Source organism: Malaclemys terrapin, chromosome 1, assembly GCF_027887155.1.
Source record: "Malaclemys terrapin pileata isolate rMalTer1 chromosome 1, rMalTer1.hap1, whole genome shotgun sequence".
In the NCBI taxonomy this organism is placed as follows: Eukaryota; Metazoa; Chordata; order Testudines; family Emydidae; genus Malaclemys; species Malaclemys terrapin.
The window spans coordinates 208,689,829-208,711,278 of NC_071505.1; the positions used below are offsets into that span (position 1 = coordinate 208,689,829).

A 21,450-nucleotide genomic window follows, 5' to 3' on the forward strand; every position below is an offset into this window, starting at 1 on the left:
GTATTCAAGTATTTAAGAACCAAGAACCATGTTTCAGATTAATTAACGTGACTTAGTCTAAGTTGCACAGTCTAGTTGGACAGGAACAACACAAACGTTTAAAGAAAGATGCATGAGGTTTAAGAATGAGAGCAGAGACAGGGGTAATCGGTCAGTGATAGAAGGCTAAAATACTTCCAGACTTGAAGCAAACACTCAGCAAAGCAGGTAAGTTCATTTTGTCTAACACTTAATGAGACACAAACACCAAGCCATATGCACTTGCAGTATTACATAAATCATGGCATTTCCTTGTGGTTTTGCTGTGTATCACAGGTGCTGGAGCTGAGAGCCAGCAGTGAAGCAGTTAATGAAAAAGTTGCGTTTAAAGCAATCAGTTTGTAATAATTGGGGAGAACCATCAGAACAACAAAAATCCGGAGTGAAAATTGCAGAAAACGTGTGATTAATAACCCTAAATTCAGAAGAAGAGTACAGCATGCCTAATGTTCTACTGAGAAACTGAAGGCCATTATACTATTTATGCCTCTATTCTTTTCAGACAGTAGCCCTGCTCCTCCCACCAACCTCTGAAAAACTCTAATATGCCTATTTTTTGGGTACTTATATGGTGCCCTTTACTGTAGCATCTGAGCACCTCACATTTTTAACGTATTTATCTTCACAACTCCCCTGTGAGGTAGGGAAGTGCTATTTATCCCCATTTTACAGATGGGGAACTGAGACAGACAGACTAAGTGACTTGCCTAGGGTCATACAGGAAGTGTGTGGCAGAGCATCAAACTGAACCTAGGACTCTCTGGTCACTTAACCACTGTGACAGCCTTCCTTCCCCAACAACTCCCAGTGCTGCATATATTCTTAATATTATAATCTGGCCTCATGCCTCCTGCACCAAGCCATCTAGGCCGGAAGTGTTCAGCCACAAGTTAGTTTATCTATCTAAACATGAGATCAGGACCAGTGATTTGCAATATAAGTGACATATTCAGACTATTATCTGCACTTTGTTTTTGAAGTCCAGCTGTTAGGGAAGTCCAACATACATTGCAGAAAGGGCAAGCAATGGGAAGTTTTCTTGAATAGTTCCTTCGTAGCTGGGTGAAGCTCAGTGAAAAACTAATCATAGGGAGTCCATATTTTCTGTTCATTTAAAAAATAATAAAAGTAATTTCAAACCTCACTGATGTTTTTGTAACATTTTAGAAAGAATCATGGCATTGTTGCCTACTCTATAAGGGCTCAGTCCTGGCTTTGCTCATGAGCGCTGTCTTTGGGTCAGCATGTAATTGCACTAACCCTTTGAGCAGCCCAAGGGGGAGACTGACACTCAGGGAGTCACAGTCTCCTTCCTGGTGCTTCCGCTGCTGTCTCTATCTGGCACAGTATCTGCTCCCTGACATGGTGGCATAGCTGCACTGCTAAATAATTAGTGGGTAGCATTGCCTCAGATGGTTCTCTGCCCCCTCACTGGCACATAGAGGAGACCGTGTCTTTGCAGAGCCTGATGTCTTTCCTATGTTTCTAGTTGTGATGTGGGTAGCTGACACATGAAAGTAAGAGAGTGCTGGTCACTCCCTTTCAGTCATAGATTTCTATGTACCCAGGCCACAATTTGGCCCTAAGTAGAGTTTGAGATTTATCAAAGCCAACAAGGGGCTCTAGCCACACAGCTCCATTAATTTCAAAGGGACTTGTATTGATAAATAACCTTTCCCACTTTAGAAATCTCAGTGAGAATGTATTATATAAATCCTATATATTTGTGTGTTGAGAAGCAATGTGTGTCAAAGGGGATCACTGATGACAATGTCTTTAAGTCAGAGTCAAATAAAATCCATATTTCTGGATATATGTAATATATTTGTATGAAAAGATAGCATATAAAACAAGGAATCATATGAAGGCTGTTCATTTCATTATGGGTTTATATTTTAAAGAAAATGTTAGTGATCATTCAAGTGCTGTGTTGACGGCCATGAATGCAGAGGTCCCCATTCACCCAAAGATTGGATATAGCAGTAGTAGTAGCAAAGTCAGCTTCATTCATCACTATTATTAATTATTATCATCGTCATCAACACCCAAAGTATAGAAACTAAAGTGAGCTATGCATTCTATAGATTATTTAATGATTAAAGAAGCCCAGATCTCCAGCCACAGGATATAAGTAACTCATTCTGAAATCAATGGTTCCGTATTTTCTATATTAACCTCTTCTGCATACTCTGAATAGGTTACTCACATTCAACAAATAGATTTTTGTGATGTTATAGATTTACACATTCTTTTGTATTGAAATCAGTGATGATGCCTTAACCTAGCATAGGATCCCAGCTATCTTTGGACACAGGAACTAATGAGAGTATTGTTTGATGGTTGGTCGTATGTTTAATCTTGTTGTATCATTGGGGCTGGGCAGGGGGGAAGGTAAGCGGAGATTTAGAAAGGGGGGCATTTTTAAAACGGGGTAAGATAGGGAAGAGGGCACTTCTCGGTACCACATTTGGTGGGAATAATGAAAGAGGGTGGGGATAGTTTAAAAGAAAACCATGTAACTAACTAGACACTTACCTCACCTCATAAAATATTTCACTCTTTCATATCTCTTTGATTTGTTTTCCCCCTCAATTTTGAAACAAAAACTTCAAAATCAATAACTACTAGTAATAATTAGTTTGAGAAAAATTGAAGAGCCCATGATTTTAGGATGTCCCTACTAGTTTTGCTTCATTTTACAATATTCTGCAAATTCTAAGCCTTCATTTTAAAACAAAAATGTAAGAGAGAGTGTTATGCACTCAGTAACTCTTGAGAAACTGATAGGACACTACAAGATAATCTGATGCAAAACTGTCTCTATTCAAACAATGGTACAATCTGGTTGGAAACTCAACCCTCCCCTATTCACTATAGCAAAGCACAAACTTGAAAGCTTATTTAGCACAATTTAAATAGGAATATTAATAATATACCCGAGCAATATTTTTTTCTTTAAAGATAAATTAAGGGAATGAGATATAAAAATCTTTGTTAGTACAATAGAAAAGTTGCACAATTACAAATCACACCAGAAAAGTCAAGGAATGTAGAATTAAGGTTTATGATGTTAGAATTAAGGCAATATTACCTTGCCCACATTATAGATGCTTTATTGACTGTCAGTTTTTCCAGTTACATGTTCAACCGGATACATTTGTTATGACAGTAAAAGTATAAAAGAAAGTTGTAATAGATGTGTAACACATTTGCCACTACTGCTGCTGTTGGAGCCTTACCTTTGCATTGTCTTACTCTATGCATTTAAGTCTAATTTTGATATCAGGTGAACCTGAAGTTACTCTATTAAAATGAAGCTGAAATACAATGAACTTACTCCACACTTATACATATGTGTGATATGCAGGATGACCTAATAGAAATTAAAATTGGGAGAAGGAAAAACAACACAAAAAAACAAAATAGTGATCATTCTCTATATATGTAGACGCATAGCAAAAATGTTCAGAAGACAGCCCAGTAAAACACATAAGTAAAGCTCCAAGGATTTATTTTGTAATCAGATGCTTGAGATGATTGGCAAGCCTTATTTACAGTTTTCCTGTGTTGTCATCTATATTTAAGAAGATATCAGATTTTTATCAAGAAAATAATTTGGTCACCATCATGAAATATAGTCTTCTGATTGCATTACAGTGGCTGCACTATGACTTTCTTGCTTGCTGACAATGAGTTTTGCCATGTTAATTAAATAAGCAATGTGTCTATGATCTTTACTCATTAAAATTAATGTAATATTATTTAAGTTGGACTCAATCTGGCAAAGCTGAATAAAACAGCTTCACGTGAGTTACTCTAAGCTTATTCCTGATGCAACACAGAACTGTATCAGGAATTTCTATATGAAATCAGTTTATCCTTGCTTCACTTGCTGTTATTACCCCTTCCTCAACACCCACTAATACGTTAGGAGCAGACAAAAATGTCCAGTATTAAATAAACCTATAGAGAACTGCTCATCAGAAATTCAAAGCCTCAGGAGAATAGGTCTCCCCAGGCATGGGAGCTCCCTAGGCCTTATCCATTTGGTATGCATCCAGCCTGCCTTGCTTCATCGTGCTGACTGACTTAGGGTATGTCTACACTGGCAAGTTTTTGGGCCACAAGTTATGCCACTTTTATTAAAACGCTGGAATTAAACCGCTGTTGCATGTCCACAACATGTTCCTTGTGATGCTGGAGTGCATCCACATTAGCAGTTCTTGCAATGGCAACGACAGCAGTGTATTGTGATAGCTATCCCACTATGAAATTGGTCACAGGGTGCTTTGGGAAGGGTTTGCAATGCCTCATGGGGCAGGCAAAGCATCCCATGATGCAGGTTTCCCAATCCCATTGTTCCATGAGCATCCTACTTAATTGCCAGCTGCTTTTCAATTCAAGTGGGGTGTGTGAGTGACAGGGAGTGTGTGTGTGTGTGTGTGTGTGTGTGGAGGGGGGGGAGATACACAGTGTATTTTGGGGGAGAGAGAGTGTGTCAGCATGCTGTCTTGTAAGTTCAGACAGCAGCAGGAAGCAATCAGCCCTGAGGCAGGGCGGGGGGAGAAACCCCGACATCAGCCCTGCCTCCTTCCCTGGGCTCTCGGCACAACAATCTCTCTCTCCCCCACACACACCCCTGCCTCTGTGTTCAACAGCACGAGCATTCCACATTAATGGTTTGCTTTGTGTCCCGGAGCAGATCAGCACAGCACACAACGGCGGTCAGAAACGGTGCTTTGAAAGAGGTGGGGCGCGTGTCTTCAGGCCAGCGGAGTTCAAATCAATGAGTAGAGCAGTCACTTGAGGCATTATGGGGACAACTCTGGAGGCCAATTACAGTGCAGAAACCTGGCAATAAAACACTGGAGCCTCTGCGCAAATAGCCTTACGACTCTCGTTCAGGTGTTTTTTTGGCGGCACTGCAACTGAGCAGTTTCTGCACACAAAGTGGCTTGGCAATGTGTACATGTCTGCAGTTTGAGTGCAAAATGCTGCTTTACTGTGCAGAAACTTGCCAGAACCATGAAGAACTGAGGCAAAAATATGGATGGAATGTGGACATCTATAACAGAAAAAAAAAAAAAAGACATAGAAAGGTATCTATTTTTTGAAAAAAAAAAAATCTATTAACTAGGATGAGATTCTGATGATGCATGGGGAAAAAGAGAAAGTAAGGTTCACTGATGCAGATGTAAGCAGACAGAATTTGAAGAAACTTTAAATTAAGATTATGGATTAGTATTTAAAAGCAAACAAACAAAAAACCCAGCACTGTTCACCATATTATTTGTATTACACTAGCATCTAAAACCCAATCTAAAACCAGGGTAATATTCTACTGGACACCGGACATTACAGGTTATCTGAAAATATCTTTTTTTTTCCCCTACTGAAAATGTCTAGGAAATTAAAAAAAAAAATCAAAATGTACAGTGGAAAAATTTCAAAAACAAACTTTCAACAGAAAACAAAAAACTTCTGTTTTCAAATGAAACATTAAAAATGTTTTGGAGGAAAGCAGCCACTTTCTATGGAAACTTTTGTTTGGCCAGAAACCCAATTTTCTGTTGAACATTTTTTTGGACAAACTTTTAGTTCTGCCCTACTGTACATACAAAGTAAGAGACATCGACTGACTAATTAGTTTACAACATACGTAGACAAGACAGGACTGGAGAAAAGTAGCATTCACATCTTTTCCATTTTACAGATTGGGAACTGAGGCACAGAGAAATTAAATAGCTTCCTTATGATACAGGAAATCTTTGGCAGTAATAAGAATTAAACCCAAGTCTCATAAATCCTAATCTAATGCTTTAAACCACAAAACAGTCCTTCCTTGGAGGGTGGATTTCTCCAAGTGCTAACCGCTCTAGCATTTCCAATGTGCTAAAACAGTAACCCAACTGAACCTTGTTTCTTAATTTGTCCTTTTTAATTTCATTTCAGCTTTCTCATTTTGAATTACTTCAATTAGCATATTGGTATCTTTATTTTGTTACCTCACCTAAACTCCCCCCTCCCATTCTAGACCTTGACAAATGATTCTAGGATATTCAATTAAAAAAAACAAAAACAAAAACAAAAAAACCCTCTCACTTACATTAGTAATCTGACGTATAAAAGGCTTGGTCCTTAAGTACTTGAATTCCTTATGAACACACACACACACACACACACACACACACAGAGAAAAAACCACATCACTTAAGGAAGTTCCATTGTAAGTGAACAATCATCAATAGATGTATAGTATATGTCCATTGAGCCATTTGATTGTCCTTTAATAGAATATACATTATAAAGAGGGAGGAGGAAGGAAGATAGATATGCTAATCAAATAAAAGATTAAAAGCATATTTATAACCTGATTAACTGTTGAACTTTCCAGAATAAACTAGCACAGTTTTTAAATTAATGTTCTAGATTTTTCTCTATTTTTATACTGTGCTTGTCACCATAGTATTAAAATCTTGAGAAATAATCTATCTGTATAAGGCCTCTTCTGGAACCAAAGCACTTCCCATTATGGAGGAACAGAAATGGAGAGCTGTGCATCTCTTAAAATGATGGGTATTGATCAAGCTGGATAAGCATCAACATCACGATAAAGGTTTATTGACTTCCATTAACATTTATAAGATTTCCCTTTCTAATCAATGTTAACATATTTTTTTAAAAAATTAAGTAGCATTAAGTTTTATTTTTCCACAGAAACTAACAACAATCAAGGCAATTAAATATTAAAACTATGTAAAACTCAGTGGGCATCTTTCTATTGATTAAAATGGACTGTGGACCAGGTCCTTAAATAGCAAAATGAGGTTGCCCAGTCAGCACCAGTAAAACCATGATTAAATAGTAGTTCGGGTGCCAAATTTATAGGCTGAATCTGTAATGAGGGACAATAACTCACAGGGGTCATAGAAATTGTCATTCCAGATCACACCTTTGGTATTTCTAGTCAGGTAACTTATCTCCAGTACCAGCTTCTTCAGAAGATGCACCCATTAATGGACAAATATAAAACAGATTTTTTCAGAAGTGCATGAGGGATTTAGGAGCAGAGGGCCATCAACTATAAATGTCATATGGTAACATAAAGGCAGTTAGAATTTGACTTAGGTCCTTAGGGTATTCATAGTTAACATTATGGATACATTTTATCATAGCTATTGTAACTTCATAGGATATTCTTGTTATTCATGTACATATCTATTCATTTTTTCAGTCCTATTAAGCTTTTCATTTCAGTAATATATCTTGTGTCAATGAGAGCCAAAGGTTAGTTATGAATTATGGAAAATAGTATATCCTTTTAACAGTTTTAAATTTGTTGCAATTTAGTTTCATTGGGTCTTAATGAGAAATGGTAAACAGAAGAATCCAGCTGATCTTCCCAATATCCTTCAATATTTCATGTACCACTGCCATGTCACCTAATAATTTCTTCTGTATACTTGTGGTGACGACGCAGGAAACAGAACGCCAGGTTTGTTGGTAGCCAGAGAGCTTTACAAGCCTCTTGCAAAAAGCCTCCCAGGAAAACTTTTCCTGGGGTTTTTATTTCTCTCCTTACTTTGTTTACAACTCTTCTTAGTGGTTACATTCTTGCGCATAGAAGAGCCAGGCAGTATACATGCACATAAGATAACGAACCCATCTCTTGAGCGCGTGAACACCAGCTGCGAGGGTACAATCAAATCAGCCAAATAAGTTTCCCAAACACAAACGCTGGATTGAAGGTCACTCCTGCCTCGTAGCCATGGGAGCAGTTTGCCGCGCCTGTGGACTGGCGATTCGGGAGCTATGCATCTCTACATCTCCCCCTGTTTTATTTTATAAATGCGGTGTTTAAACAAAACACTCTCGCAGGGTAGCATACACAATGCCACTAGATTGGGTATACATTAAACAAAGCAGCAAAGTAAAACGTCAAACATCAAAACTAGGACCCCATACTATAAAAGGGTCTTCATCCACTCTAAGGGTGGCTATAACTAAATATAATCCTACCAAGGAAGAAAAACGTCTTGGCGGATGACTTAAGCATAGCATTTCAGCATATCAATTTGCTATTGCATACAAAACTATTATCAGCAAGCTTAAAACAGCACATTTCTTTCACTGTCTCACACCCCAGATGTTGCTGGGTGGTTTACAGACAGGAACAAGGCAGGTACTTAACAGACCTTGCATTTCCGGGGCAACGGCCAGGCAGAAATCAAATTGATTTAATACTTCTGCCAGGTGGACCCAGGTGTTAAACTGCAGCCGCTGCTCCATCTGGGGTTCGCCTTGGCAGCTAGGGGCCAACAGGAAACTCCCCAATACACACAAAATAAGGAGTGAATTAGCATTAAGGCAAGCTAACAATGTCACAAGGTAATTTTCTGCGGTAGGTTCTAGCTGCTGCTGCACTCGCAGCTGCTCGGCCTGCAATGAAAGGGCTTTAACCTGTCCCCAGGTTATGCGCTGCGGGGGCCCCCGCGGGGGGCGCTGGCGAGGACGCTCGGGATCCTGCAGATGTAGGTTGAACTGTGGAATGGGGTTCGATAGTCCCTGGTGCCAGGCCATCGCCGTGCCACGGGCGGACGTTACGCGCCGGGACCCACAACGGACCTGTAGGAAGAGAAACGGCAGCATGCCCTCGTCCCCACGTTATAAGGGGCACTGGGCCATGCCACTGAGGGTCTGGGGCCTTGCGATATTTAACAAAGGGGCGGGGCAAGGCCTGGTAGCTGCGAAAATGACATTCTGCTGCAGAGTAGTTGTCAGTCAAATTCAAATGATTCAGGGTAAAAAGCACTGCAGCCAGCCATTCCTGGCGGGGAGGAAGGCCTACGGGAATCCCCCCTTTCTGTTTTTGGCGGACCAGGGCTTGTTTGAGCGCACGATTGGCTCGTTCCACAATGGCCTGGCCTGTGGGGTTATACGGGATACCAAACGTGTGGACAATGTCCCACGTGGTACAGAAGGAGGCAAAGGCCGAGCTACAGTAGGCGGGGCCGTTGTCGGTCTTAAGATGGGATGGGTGACCCATGATTGCCATAGCGCGAATCATGTGATTAATAACATGACGAGAGGCCTCACCCTTCTGGGGGGTGACCCACACATAATGGGAAAAGGTATCTACACACACGTGAAGATACTGCCAGGGGGCAAAGGGAGGGAAATGTGTAACATCCATTTGCCAGAGCTGGTTGGCTGAGGTTCCACGAGGGTTAACCCCTACCTCCGGGCTATTGGAGAGAGAAGCGCAAAGGTCACACTGGCGAACAATGGCCTGCGCCTGATACAATGGGAGAGTGAACTGCTTGGCAAGGGCCTTGGCGGATTGATGAAAAAAGGCGTGGCTTTCGATTGGGGAGGAAAAAATTGAGGCCACCGATTTGACCGCCTGGTCGGCCACCGTGTTGCCTTCTGTTAATAGGCCCGGTAGTGTGGTGTGACTGCGAATGTGTGCCACAAACAGTGGGCTAGAGCGGGAGGAAAGGAGCTGTTGCAGGGTAAGAAAAAGGGCCAACAAATTGTCATCACAGGAGGGCGACACATAGGAACCTGGAAGAAACTTAAGAACATTAGTAACATAAAGACTGTCAGTAATCAAATTAAAAGGGTCATCCTGGAAGCATCGGCAGGCCAGGATGACAGCAGCCAACTCTGCGCGCTGTGGGGAGCGCTGAGGCAGGGTAAAGCGGACTTGCCAAGTGCCTTGCACCTGCCAGCTGACCACACCTCGTGTTGGGCCGCCGTCCGTAAAAAGGGTAAGTGCATCCTTAATGGGGACGGTTGACAAGGACGGCCGGAGGTGAAGGCAACGTTGTTGTAGGAATGAAAGACGGGGGTCAGGGGGAATGTGATATTTAACTTCCCCAACATAGTCAGCAAGAGACAATTGGAGGGTGGCACTGCAAGAGACAGTGCGTTCCCAGTCTTTAGCCGGGATGGGGACAATAATGGCAACGGGGTCCCAACCCAAGAGGGTACGGGACCGTTCTCGCACTTTAAAAATCAGCTCTGCGGCCTGTTGAGGGAGTGTCTGAATAGTATGCGGAGGGGAGTGGGTCAAATAAATCCATTCAATTAAACGAAGACGCGCTGCCGCCCCCTCCTGGGCGAGGACAGCTGTCGGTTGTGAGAGTGTGGGAAGCAAAATGGCAAAAAGGGGCTGTTCCCTTTCTCGGCGGTCGACCCACACCTGGGCCAGGGTCTGGTTAATGAGGGTGACCGCTTGGCGCTGTTCCTGGGAAACGGGAATGATATCTCCGGGGAGACGGCCCTGCCGAAGGCCAGAAAAAAGAGGGGACAGCATGGAGGTAGTCAGAGGGCAAAAAGGACGAATCCAATTAAGGGACCCCAATAACTGTTGAAGCTGTACAAACGTAAGAGGGTTGGGCAATACCAACTCGGGACAAACTGGACGGGCATATGACTGGAGCATGCGGTGACCAAGATACAAAAAGGGTGGCTGACGCTGGATCTTGTCCGGTGCCACAACCAGGCCACACGCCGCAAGCTGGTGGCGCAGTTCGTCCAGCCAGTCATCAGGGAGGACGGGGTGAGCCACCAGGATGTCATCCATGTAGTGGTAAATTAAGGCATCTGGGTGTGCTGCGCGGAAGGGCCGTAGGGCCTGCGCAACAAAATGCTGACACAAGGTGGGGCTATTCAACATGCCTTGAGGGAGCACATTCCACTGATAGCGTGGAGTGGGCTGGGAGTGATTCAAAACCGGAACAGTGAAGGCAAAGTGCACCCGGTCCTCAGGGTGCAAGGGGATGGTAAAAAAACAATCCTTTAAATCTATTACAAATAACCGGTAATCACAGGGAATAAGGTTGGGATTAGGGGTACCACACTGCAGGGGACCCATAGGCTGTATAATTTTGTTAATGGCGCGAAGGTCCTGCAGGAGGCGCCACTTGCCAGATTTCTTTTTAATCACAAACACGGGGGTATTAAAGGGGCTAGTGGACTCCTCCAAACGTCCTGCCTTCAGCTGGTCATTAACCAAGTGCTGGAGGGCCTCCAGCTTTTCTAAAGGAAGCGGCCACTGCGCAACCCATACGGGTTCGTCAGTGAGCCAACGGAGGGGGAGGGCCGTATGCCTAATCATTGATATGGATGGTGGCAGTGAACTGTGTCAATAAATCACGGCCCCACAGGTTGAGGTGGACGGGGAGAATGATAGGCCGGATACGGGCGCGGCGGATGCCTTGGGGCGCCCTAACCTCCAACCATCGGGCACTTCGTTGTGAGTCCTGTGCCCCGCCCACACCCCAAACTGCCGGAGCCTGCTCTGTGGGCCAATGGGCGGGCCACTGCGCAGCGGCAATGACGGTAATGTCTGCCCCAGAGTCGATAACACCCTCGAACGGCTGATCGTTGAGGCAGTAAATGCGTTTGGGTTGGGGTGCTCCAATGTCTTTAACAACTGCTGCCACTTGTGGGTGAATAGTGCGCTGGTCGGTGGACCCGAAGCCTCCGGTTCGGGGAACGTTTCTTCCCCCTGCCGGAAGGGAGTAGGGCACAAGTATGAGTTGCGCCCAGGCATCTCCCTGAAACAGCCGTTTCGGGAGATGACTCCACAGTTGAACATGGATAATTCCACCATAGTCCGAATCCACCACCCCAGGCACCACAAACAGGCCCTGCTTGCTGGCGGACGAGCGGGGTAGGACAAGGCCCACCATGCCCTCCGGCAGCGGGCCCTGAATCTGGGACGGCATGAGGAGGACCTCCCCGGGGAGAGTGATATCCATATTTTCCTGATTAACAAGGTCAATCCCCGCACTGCCCCTTGTGGCGGCGGGGGCGTCGTGCACGGAGAGGGGCGCGGCCTTGGGTCTCAGGCTGGTCGCAGGCCCGCCTACTAGTTTCCCGGGGGGTTGTCTCGGTTAGCAGCCAAGACCCGGCTGTCACCCCCGGCCAAGCGACACTGCGCAGCCCAATGGTAGCCCTTTTTGCATTTCGGACACAGCGTGCGGGGCCTCTGGTCTGTCCGGGGCTTGGGTTTGTTTTTACACATGCCCCCCGCAGGGGCCCGACACTCCCGCCAAAAATGTCCGGGCTTCTGGCAGTTAAAGCAGTTCCCCTGAGGCTTCTGCCCCTTGTGCAGGGCAGCTGCCAGCAGGGCCATCTGATGGGTCTGAGTGCCTACGTCAGCACACGCCTGCAGCAATTCTGCCAGGGTATACCCGGGGCGCCCGACCACTGCCTGCATGGCACGGCGGCAGTCTGCATTGGCATTTTCGTAAGCCAATTTTATCATTAGTTCAGTCTGGGCTTGCGGGTTATCAATCTGCCTCTGGACTGCCTCTTGGAGGCGGTCAATAAACTGGTGGAATGGTTCGGTGGCACCCTGCCGAGTAACCGCAAAGGACTTAGAGGACTCGCCTGCAGCGGGGACCCTGCGGAACGCGCGACGGACACACTGGCCAATGATGGGAAAAGCTACCCGGGGCGTGCCCGCCGCCTGCTCGGGGATGCTCGAAAACTGCCCTGTGCCATATAACTGCTCAGCAAGATAAGCCCCCCCACCTTGCGCTGCTGCTGCAAGCGCCTCTCGCTGGTACTCGCTATCCCACACAACGTATTGCGCGGGAGACAGCACCATGCGACACATGTCTTTCCAATCTTGGGGGAGCAAGAAGTAACCGTTTGACACACCTTCCAAGATCCCCAGGGTGAAAGTGGACCGCACCCCGGTCTCACGAACTGCCTTGCGGAGCTCGCGCAGAACTGAGTAGGGGAGAGCCTCCCAGTCCACTATCTGCCCCCCATTTCCATTATCCCGCCAAGAGACGGGAAACGCCTCGAACCCACACTTGGATTCCTCATCGGTCAAGAGACCGGCCTCACGCGCTTGCCGCACCGCCGCGGCGACAGCGCCCCCCTGCCCGACCGGTAGGCAGGGGGGCGCCGCCACGGGCGGCGGCGCAGGGAGGGTCAGCTGTGGGCAGGAGGGGGGTGGCCCATCACCTGGGGGCAAAAGGGGGACCGGCTTGGGGCTGTTGGGGCCGATCCCCTCCAGTGCCTCCTTACAACGCTGCCAGAGCAGCAGGCACTGAACTGGGGCACGGGGTTTACTATACAAGGTGATCCCAATCTGTATCCAATCAAAAAGCTGCAATGACCCGCAGTCTGGATACCAGGGGCACTGGCGATCTATTTCCCTTAGGAGGTCCTCAATATGAGCGACCGGGACAGCGACACATGATCGCTGTCGTATAATCTCTTGTAACTCTCTTGCGTGCTCCTTCTGGGCACTGGAAAGTTTCCCCCCCATACTCACGAATAAGGGGCGGCAAACAGCCGCGGGCGCGCTCGGCGTATCCAGCCGGTGAGTAGAGGGGTATCACGTCGGGGTCACCAGCTGTGGTGACGACGCAGGAAACAGAACGCCAGGTTTGTTGGTAGCCAGAGAGCTTTACAAGCCTCTTGCAAAAAGCCTCCCAGGAAAACTTTTCCTGGGGTTTTTATTTCTCTCCTTACTTTGTTTACAACTCTTCTTAGTGGTTACATTCTTGCGCATAGAAGAGCCAGGCAGTATACATGCACATAAGATAACGAACCCATCTCTTGAGCGCGTGAACACCAGCTGCGAGGGTACAATCAAATCAGCCAAATAAGTTTCCCAAACACAAACGCTGGATTGAAGGTCACTCCTGCCTCGTAGCCATGGGAGCAGTTTGCCGCGCCTGTGGACTGGCGATTCGGGAGCTATGCATCTCTACATATACTAAATGCTCTTCATCTTTTCTCATGTGGAAGTCTCTCCACATCTCTAATTATTATTGTTGCCCTTCTCTGGACCTTTTCTATATTTCCGCTATCTCCTTCTATGACCTATGCTGGACAGAGTATTCAGGATAGTGCATGTCATCAATTTATACAAGCACCGAATAATAAATAATTTCGGAATTATTTGGCATCCTGTTGTTAATGCAGCCTAATCAATATAAACGGTTTGCTTTTTTTTGTTTGCAACTGCACACTAAGCGGGTGTTCTCAAGGAGCTGTCCATAATGGTGTCCAGGTCTTTTCCGTGAGATGTTACAGTTAATTTATTTTAGAAAACATCAGTGTGTAGAAGTAGTTCAAATTGTTCATTCCAATGTGCACTCTTACCTTGCACTGGTCTAAAATGACATATGTTATTATGTTGCCTAACTGACTACTTTTATTAGGTCCTTTAGAAGTCCCTCTCCAGCCTGGACTAACCAAAATAAGTTTATCTTCAAGTGAACCTCAGTTCATTTCCTGTTCCAGACCATTAAAAGATATATTAATAAAAAGTCAGCATTTTAAATCAGCTACCTGATCATGATATGTTACATAGTAAGTTTTTAACCTCATTAAAATAGGAAATAATTGTGGTACCTCAATTAACTGTAAACACGCGCGCACACACACAGGGCCTGATTCTATACTGATTTCACATTGGAGTCAATGCAGTATTATTCAGTGATGTTACAGTCATAAAACTTGTGTAACAGAATAGAGAATCAGGTCTGTTTGCCTTTTAATTACAACCACTGAATAGGCATGCAATAAAATAAGCCTGCACACAATTAATATTACACACAGACACACACAAAACCAAAACCAAAACAAAAACAAGAAGCCAGGAAGGCCATGAATCAATAACTTTATGTTTAACCTTTCTGCAGGAAATCAGACCTCAAATATTTGTTAGACTATAGGGACCAGATACTCATCTATGGCCAAGGAGCACGCAGCACAAATTGAGATGGTGGGCGATGCTAAGATGGTATAAAGTGCAGCTTTGTATTGCTCTAATCCCTGATCTTCTGTGCATAGGAATGGTCCCTGAGGGCCAGTAACAGACACAAGGAACTGAAACCACAGCCAGGGGCCAGTGCAGCACAGAGGCATCCAGGTCATATACCTTTTCCTCCAGCCACACTAGCTCTATCCATAGGAATCTATTATGCCAGGAGATGCTCCCTTACTGAAACGATCCTTCTGAAGCTTGATCCACTGACTCTACAGCCATAATCCTCCAGAGATACAGTGCAATGTGGCCACACAGCACTGGAGGACCTTGTTGAAGGACTCTTGTAGTTGCAGGAGGAAGAGGAGGTTGGGCTTAACTACTCACTGCTTAAGGCACTTGAGAAGGAAATATTGATAGTCAGTAGTAGGTTATCTCATATATAGTCTCAAAAGTAGAAGCCTTTTCATGTGTATTGTAATACAGCATGTTAATAGGACTTCAGATTTTCTTAAGGCCAGCAACCCTACGATGGCTATACATTTGGGTGGGGCTAAATTTAGTGACAACTGAAGCACATATCACAATGAGATTTTTAATATAGGTCATTAAGACAGGTTTCTGTACAGTAGTTTGGGGAAGTTTGTATGGAAGCAACAATCAGGACCAGAGCAGATTTTGCTAGAGTTCTGAAAGTTGGGGCTATTTCAGGGTAAATGTTGCTGTTCACTCAAGGTAATAAGTAGGAACCATGTACTTTCTCCCACTCTTATTTATTATTTTTACTCAGAAGTGCCTGGTGGCACCAATGAGATATCGGGTCCCATTGTGCGAGTTTCTATATAAAGGAAAAGATGGTCTTTGCACCAAGGAAATTACTATCTAAATATATATATAAGGAAAGACACCAGGTGGATACAACATACAAATGGGGGAAGCAAAAGACAGGAGCATTCTTGCCTCCTCAACATCTTCTATGCAACCCCTAACCTGAGAACATCCTCTTTCCCTGTTCTGTTTCTTCTCCTTCCTTTAAATACAGTATTTCCAAAAGGCCTATTAATGCCAGAGTCCCCTCTATTAATTTCTGGTGAAGGGAATAAAAGAAGAAAAAAAATAAAATAAGGACAACTCTTGTTGAACATCACTACTCACCCAATCAGTGTCTCTTACTGCTTCCCATGAAATTTATTTCTACCCACATTGAGAAAGTCCAAACTTTTCTGAAATCACAAAATCCAGAAATAGACACACACACCCCTCTAAATTTGCTAGGGAAACACTGTACTTGATACTATGACCATTAGAGTATCATTGTGTGCAACACTCAGAGACATGAATTGTCTCTGTACAGAAAGCAATATGGCCTATGTCCTTGTCGCATCCCATCATACCTAGTTATTGCAGCATTTACAGGGTCACAAAGTGATCTGAAATCACCTATAATATCTAGGCACAATTAGATAAGAGAGAGAGAAAATGAACCATTAACTTCTGATTTCTTTGCTCCTGTGTTACACAGTTGTGGCAACTGAAATGGGTATATTTGCTCTTTTTGCACTGAGAATAGTGGTTTACACAACTGCAGTACAGGAATATGAGAATTTAGAAACCTTCCATGAAAATAAAACAAAATCCTTACACAAAATTTGTTCTCATTTTAAGCTGTCACTACTGAAATGTCACTTGTACATATGAATATTTTTCTTTTAAGAAAGGGAAAAGAGAGTCTTTATAAAAGCATATGAAAATGACATGGCAAATTGTAATTATCCCTTCAGAGCCATTGTAGCCTATCACATAACATAGCTGCTGCAAAGCCATTGAACAAACCCTGTATACCCTGTAAAACCCTGTATATGATAGAAACCACTTCAAACCAGGAGGTGGCTGCTGCACCTCCAGCACATATGTCACCTAATACATATTTGCATTTTAAAACAAAACCAATATATCCTTGAACTGATGGGCCATAATGCTGCTTTGATGTTGTTGGAGATGTACATGGAAGGACTTTAAAAAATATATATTGATTGCTGACCTGACAGGCCATAATGATGCTCTAAAGTTGTGCATGGGCTATAGTATAAATCCTCCTTATTTCGTGGGCCCTTGACAAAGGATGGCAACAGCATAGGGGTTTATAATAGAAAAGCTGACACATCCTTATCTATAGCTGCACAAATGGTGCCACTATAATTACACTTTATAGCTTGAGCACCACTAGATAAGTTGCTAGTTTTTAATCATATTAATCAGTGCTTGGATGCTTCAACTGCCATAAAGTAGTCTACACTATAAAAATGAGAGGATTGCCAAGCACTAAATATCATATGTTGAGAAACATAAAAGTATTCAAAAACCACTTCACTGTAAAACAGACCAAAATCTATTGGAATTGAAACCCTAATCAGTTATCTGTTAATTGTGTCAATTACAGTATGAGGGGTTAATTTAATAGTCATACTGCATCCTTCATATACGTTACAGAAACATTGCTGATTAATATTACACATCTTGCATTAGGATCAGCCCTATACATGTTACTATTTACCTATTAGCTATGAACCAAGTCTGCTGCTTATCAAGAAACAAAATCAGAACTTTCTTATTTAAAGAGATGTAGTATGATTGTTCCTTATGCACTGCTATGTTCTTTAAAAGCTGACTTCCAATTGTCACCATGAAGTGAGTCACAAAATCACCACTGATTTAAATGGGAATAGAATTGGGCCCTGGGTATAGTTTACTGGAATTTTTCATTTCATTTATGTGAATAGTTTACAATTTTATCCAAACAAGAAAAGTTTCCCCTCACAACAGGCATATTTAGTGCATATTGGAGGGACAAAGCACTTGGGTCTGAAACCCTGATCATTTTTTATCAACTAGGAGTCTTTAAAACTCATAATATTCCATTGGAGGTTAAAAAACAAGCTTCAGCTTAAACTTGATTTCTTATAACTCACTAATACCACATGCAAAATATTTGCAAATATTTGTATGATACATGATTATATCATTTCCATATAGCATATATTCCCCCTTAGTCATTAATTATGTACTCTCAGATAGCACTGAATTTATAACATTTTCTCCAGAAAACAGTGTTGTTTCTAAGATACATACCTGCACTATATATAAGAAGCCCCCTAAATAATTAAACAGAGAGATGGGGAGAGTATGTTTTGGGATGTATGTGGGGGAAGAAGACAATGCCATGAACATTTCTGAAAATTAGAAGAGATGTATTGGTGCATGGGAAATGCCATAGTGTTATTCTGACCCCTGAAGGATGGAAACAGGAGTTTACTTCACATCCTTTTTTTTTCCCAGTTACTCAGGGTACTCTATGAATGTCAAACCCTAAACTACATTAGCAGAATTTATTTATGTCTGCCCAGGCTTGTCCTAAAGAAATATAAAAAATAGTCACGAACAAATGGTAAGCCAACTTTAAAATACTGCTGTTTGGAGTAAAGCTGAGGAGGGAATGATTTTCTAGTCTGGTGCTATGATGTTTTCCTTTGCAAAGTTACTATGAGTTGGCTACTGTATTACATCTCACAAGTAGAGTAGGACTGTGGAGATCACCTTTATCAAGAAATGCAAAACCTCCTCTCTCACCTCTTCCTAACTGAGAAGTTGTTTAGTAAATTCTTGCTAGGCTGAATCTACAGTGAAGTAGGAAAGGAGCAAGCAGGTGATAAAATCATTCATTTCAGCTGAGTTAAGATTTCATCAGGCTTGCATTTTTCAGAAAATATGTCCATGAAAACTGCTTAAAGGCATGGGGCTTCAATAGTTCTTTTACAAGCTTATCAGTCTTAGAAGAGTAACTTTTCTTTGTGAGCACAGATAGATATGGTGATTTGAGTCCACAATACATATCAATACAACATTACTTTTTTGGTGGTCCATTTCAATATAAAGGAATTTTTTTTCTACGTCCTTCTGAAAGGACGATTGTGTCACACCTCTGCCCTCTGCCCTCCCCCCCCCCTCTTGCTTTTCAGATGTATTTTAAAGTTGTTAATATACTACCATTTGTATGAGATTTAAATCATTTAAGGACCATGTTCTGTGTTCTTTTTAAAATTTAACAGATAGATTCAGATATTTTATCTGAAGATACTTTTTTTCTGGTGTTGCACACATCTCTAGAGTATATCATACTGCTGAAGAAAAAGCTCTAAGACACTCATTTCGTATAAGCAGACAACAATATCCATTTCAAGACCTGCAAATACCAGAGTGAAACAACCATCAGTTCTACCTTGAACAGTAAGGGGAGGGGAGGGCACAGATTATGTTTTATCTTGAGAGAGGAACACAATTTTAATGTCTGTTGAGCTCTCCTTCCACTCAGCTGCTGACATGTATTTAAATCACAGGTTACACTGTGACCCTCGTTGAAAGATTCAGGCTGGTCTGTTCAATGGGACCATTGTGTAGTATTGCAGGGATTTTATGTGGCTCTCTTCACGGGTGTGGTTGAGTTGGCAACTATGCAGCCTGACGCTTTTGTGGAGCCACTGTCCCAGGGAAACTCCACTGCGAAAAAGATTCATGTTAAATTCATCCCACAAAAGGCAAACGTTTAACAGGAGCCGAACAAGAGATCGCCCCCATCTCTCCCCCTCTCTTCATTCCAAGCTCCTAGGAGCATTCTAAAGTTAACACAAGTGATGGATACACTGTATGCTTACATTATTACACTGTCGCCGACTGATGTCACTGATCTAACCAAGTTACATAATCATCGATTATGCACAAATACATCCGTCTGCCTACAGATACATCTGCATATCTTCTGCCATCCATTATACATGAACCCACCAGCCGTACATGGGGGGCATATATTTTCGCATACACTATATAACTTTAGCATTGCAGTGCATTGCACTATACAACGTCATCGCTATTGATTCTCTCAACCTCCCCCATCCCCTCTATCAATTTGATTTTGCAGAGAAAAATTAACAATTTGCATTGCTTGGATTTCTTTCATTCTTTCTTTTTTTTTTTTTTTTTTTAAACTGGTCTCATTCGCTTTCTTGTTTGGTTTATTTAAAGGGCTGTTTTCCCCCCCACCACAGTAAATAGAAGTAACTAATGTATACATAATTCCCCTGCCAGCTGCATATATATGTAGGCAATCCTGAAGATATGATCTCTGTTGCAGATCTTCAACTCCTTTGCACGTGGGTCTGAGGTTTCAGTGGGTAAGTTAGTGGGTGAAAAGATATTTAATAAAAGCAGACGGACCAGCGGTTTTTAGGCTAGTGACATTTCAGATATTTTTTATATTCGCCAGTCCAGCTTTTACCACCATATTCCAGTTTGCAATTTTCTTGTAGAATTTACAACAATAGTTTGTAATCCAAAATCACCAGTGACATTTACCTGTTAGAACCATAGCCCTGTAGCATAATTAATAAGCATTGTCACCTTAAAGTTTAACAACTTGAAAAATGAGGTTTCTCTACCTCCATTGCAGCTATGAAATGCAGCAGACTGCTGCACAGAGTTGAACACATTTGTTTTAACGAACGGATGGGAACCGATTTTATGTTAAATAGATACCATTACTTAGTCCTCTTTTTACTGCCATATATTCTTTCCAGCCACACATATTACATCCAGAGAAAGACTGTTTGCCCAGAATGAATTCATGGTACTCTCCAATATCAAGAGGTTTGGGGGGGGGGGGGGGGAGACCGATGCTTTGATTTATCACAAAATGCACTCTCAACAATACCTACTGCAGTTATTTCACTCAGCTGCCAATAATGGCTAGATATCCCCACACATCAGTGTAATGCAGTAATCATGAAAGTACCCATTTCAATTACAAGACACCAAGTTTAGCCATGCCATCGATGGGCTTTGCATATATAAAATGACCTTACCCACAACAGTCTTCCAAAATATTCTGATCTTGCTATCAGTCAATAAGGTAATTTCTGGTCATCACAATGCGTATTCGGTGAATCCACGTTTTTACTCCTCTTTTTTGCTAGCAATTAATAATTCGAACCAGAAGCCCATTCACAAGTGCCAAGTTCACCATCAAAGCTGATAATTCCATATAGACTTAGATTCCCTGCAAGATTCGCCCCCGTTAGTTCTGAAAGTGCCCCGTTTGCTCGCGGAAGATACGATCCAGGTGTAAAGCAGAAATTAATTAAAAAAAAAAAAGGCGGGGGAGGGAGAGAAGGGGGAGGAAAGGAAGAGGAGAAGACTGAGAACCACACAAGTCTGAGAGCTCTAGGACAAGAAAAGGAGTCTTGATTGCAAATCTCTGTGCGTGGTAGCCTTTCAAAGCCTCTTGCTGCACATGCAAAATTTCCAGATCCAGGATGCAGCTATAAGAAAGAAAGAATCCTATGTATATTTCACAAGTATCCTGCAATAACGGATCCGATGGGGTTTTCCTTGTACTGTACTGCTATGTGGAAAGCACACAGCCCCTGCTGTTTGAAAGGATGTCTCCTGGGTCCTAGCACTCCCACCGGGCAAAAAATAAAATAAATAAAAAATAAATAAATCTCAAAAAAAAAAGGTGGGGGGGAATCAGATGCCGGTTTACTCTGAATGATGCTAATCTTCAGTGAAAATGACAAGTGAACAAATAGCAGGAGGTCTTGATTAATAACCACAATCCA

General features: G+C 42.9%; 1 protein-coding gene across 1 annotated transcript in view; it reads right to left on the reverse strand.

Moving 5' to 3' along the window:
* Window positions 1–21,188, reverse strand: part of IL1RAPL1 (interleukin 1 receptor accessory protein like 1) — a 1,145,215-nt gene extending 1,124,027 nt beyond the window's left edge. The window contains exon 1 of the mRNA XM_054005933.1: window positions 20,695–21,188. The gene's annotated coding sequence lies outside the window, so the exon portion shown is untranslated. The remainder of the gene's footprint in view (window positions 1–20,694) is intronic.
* Between the last annotated feature and the right edge of the window lie 262 nt (window positions 21,189–21,450).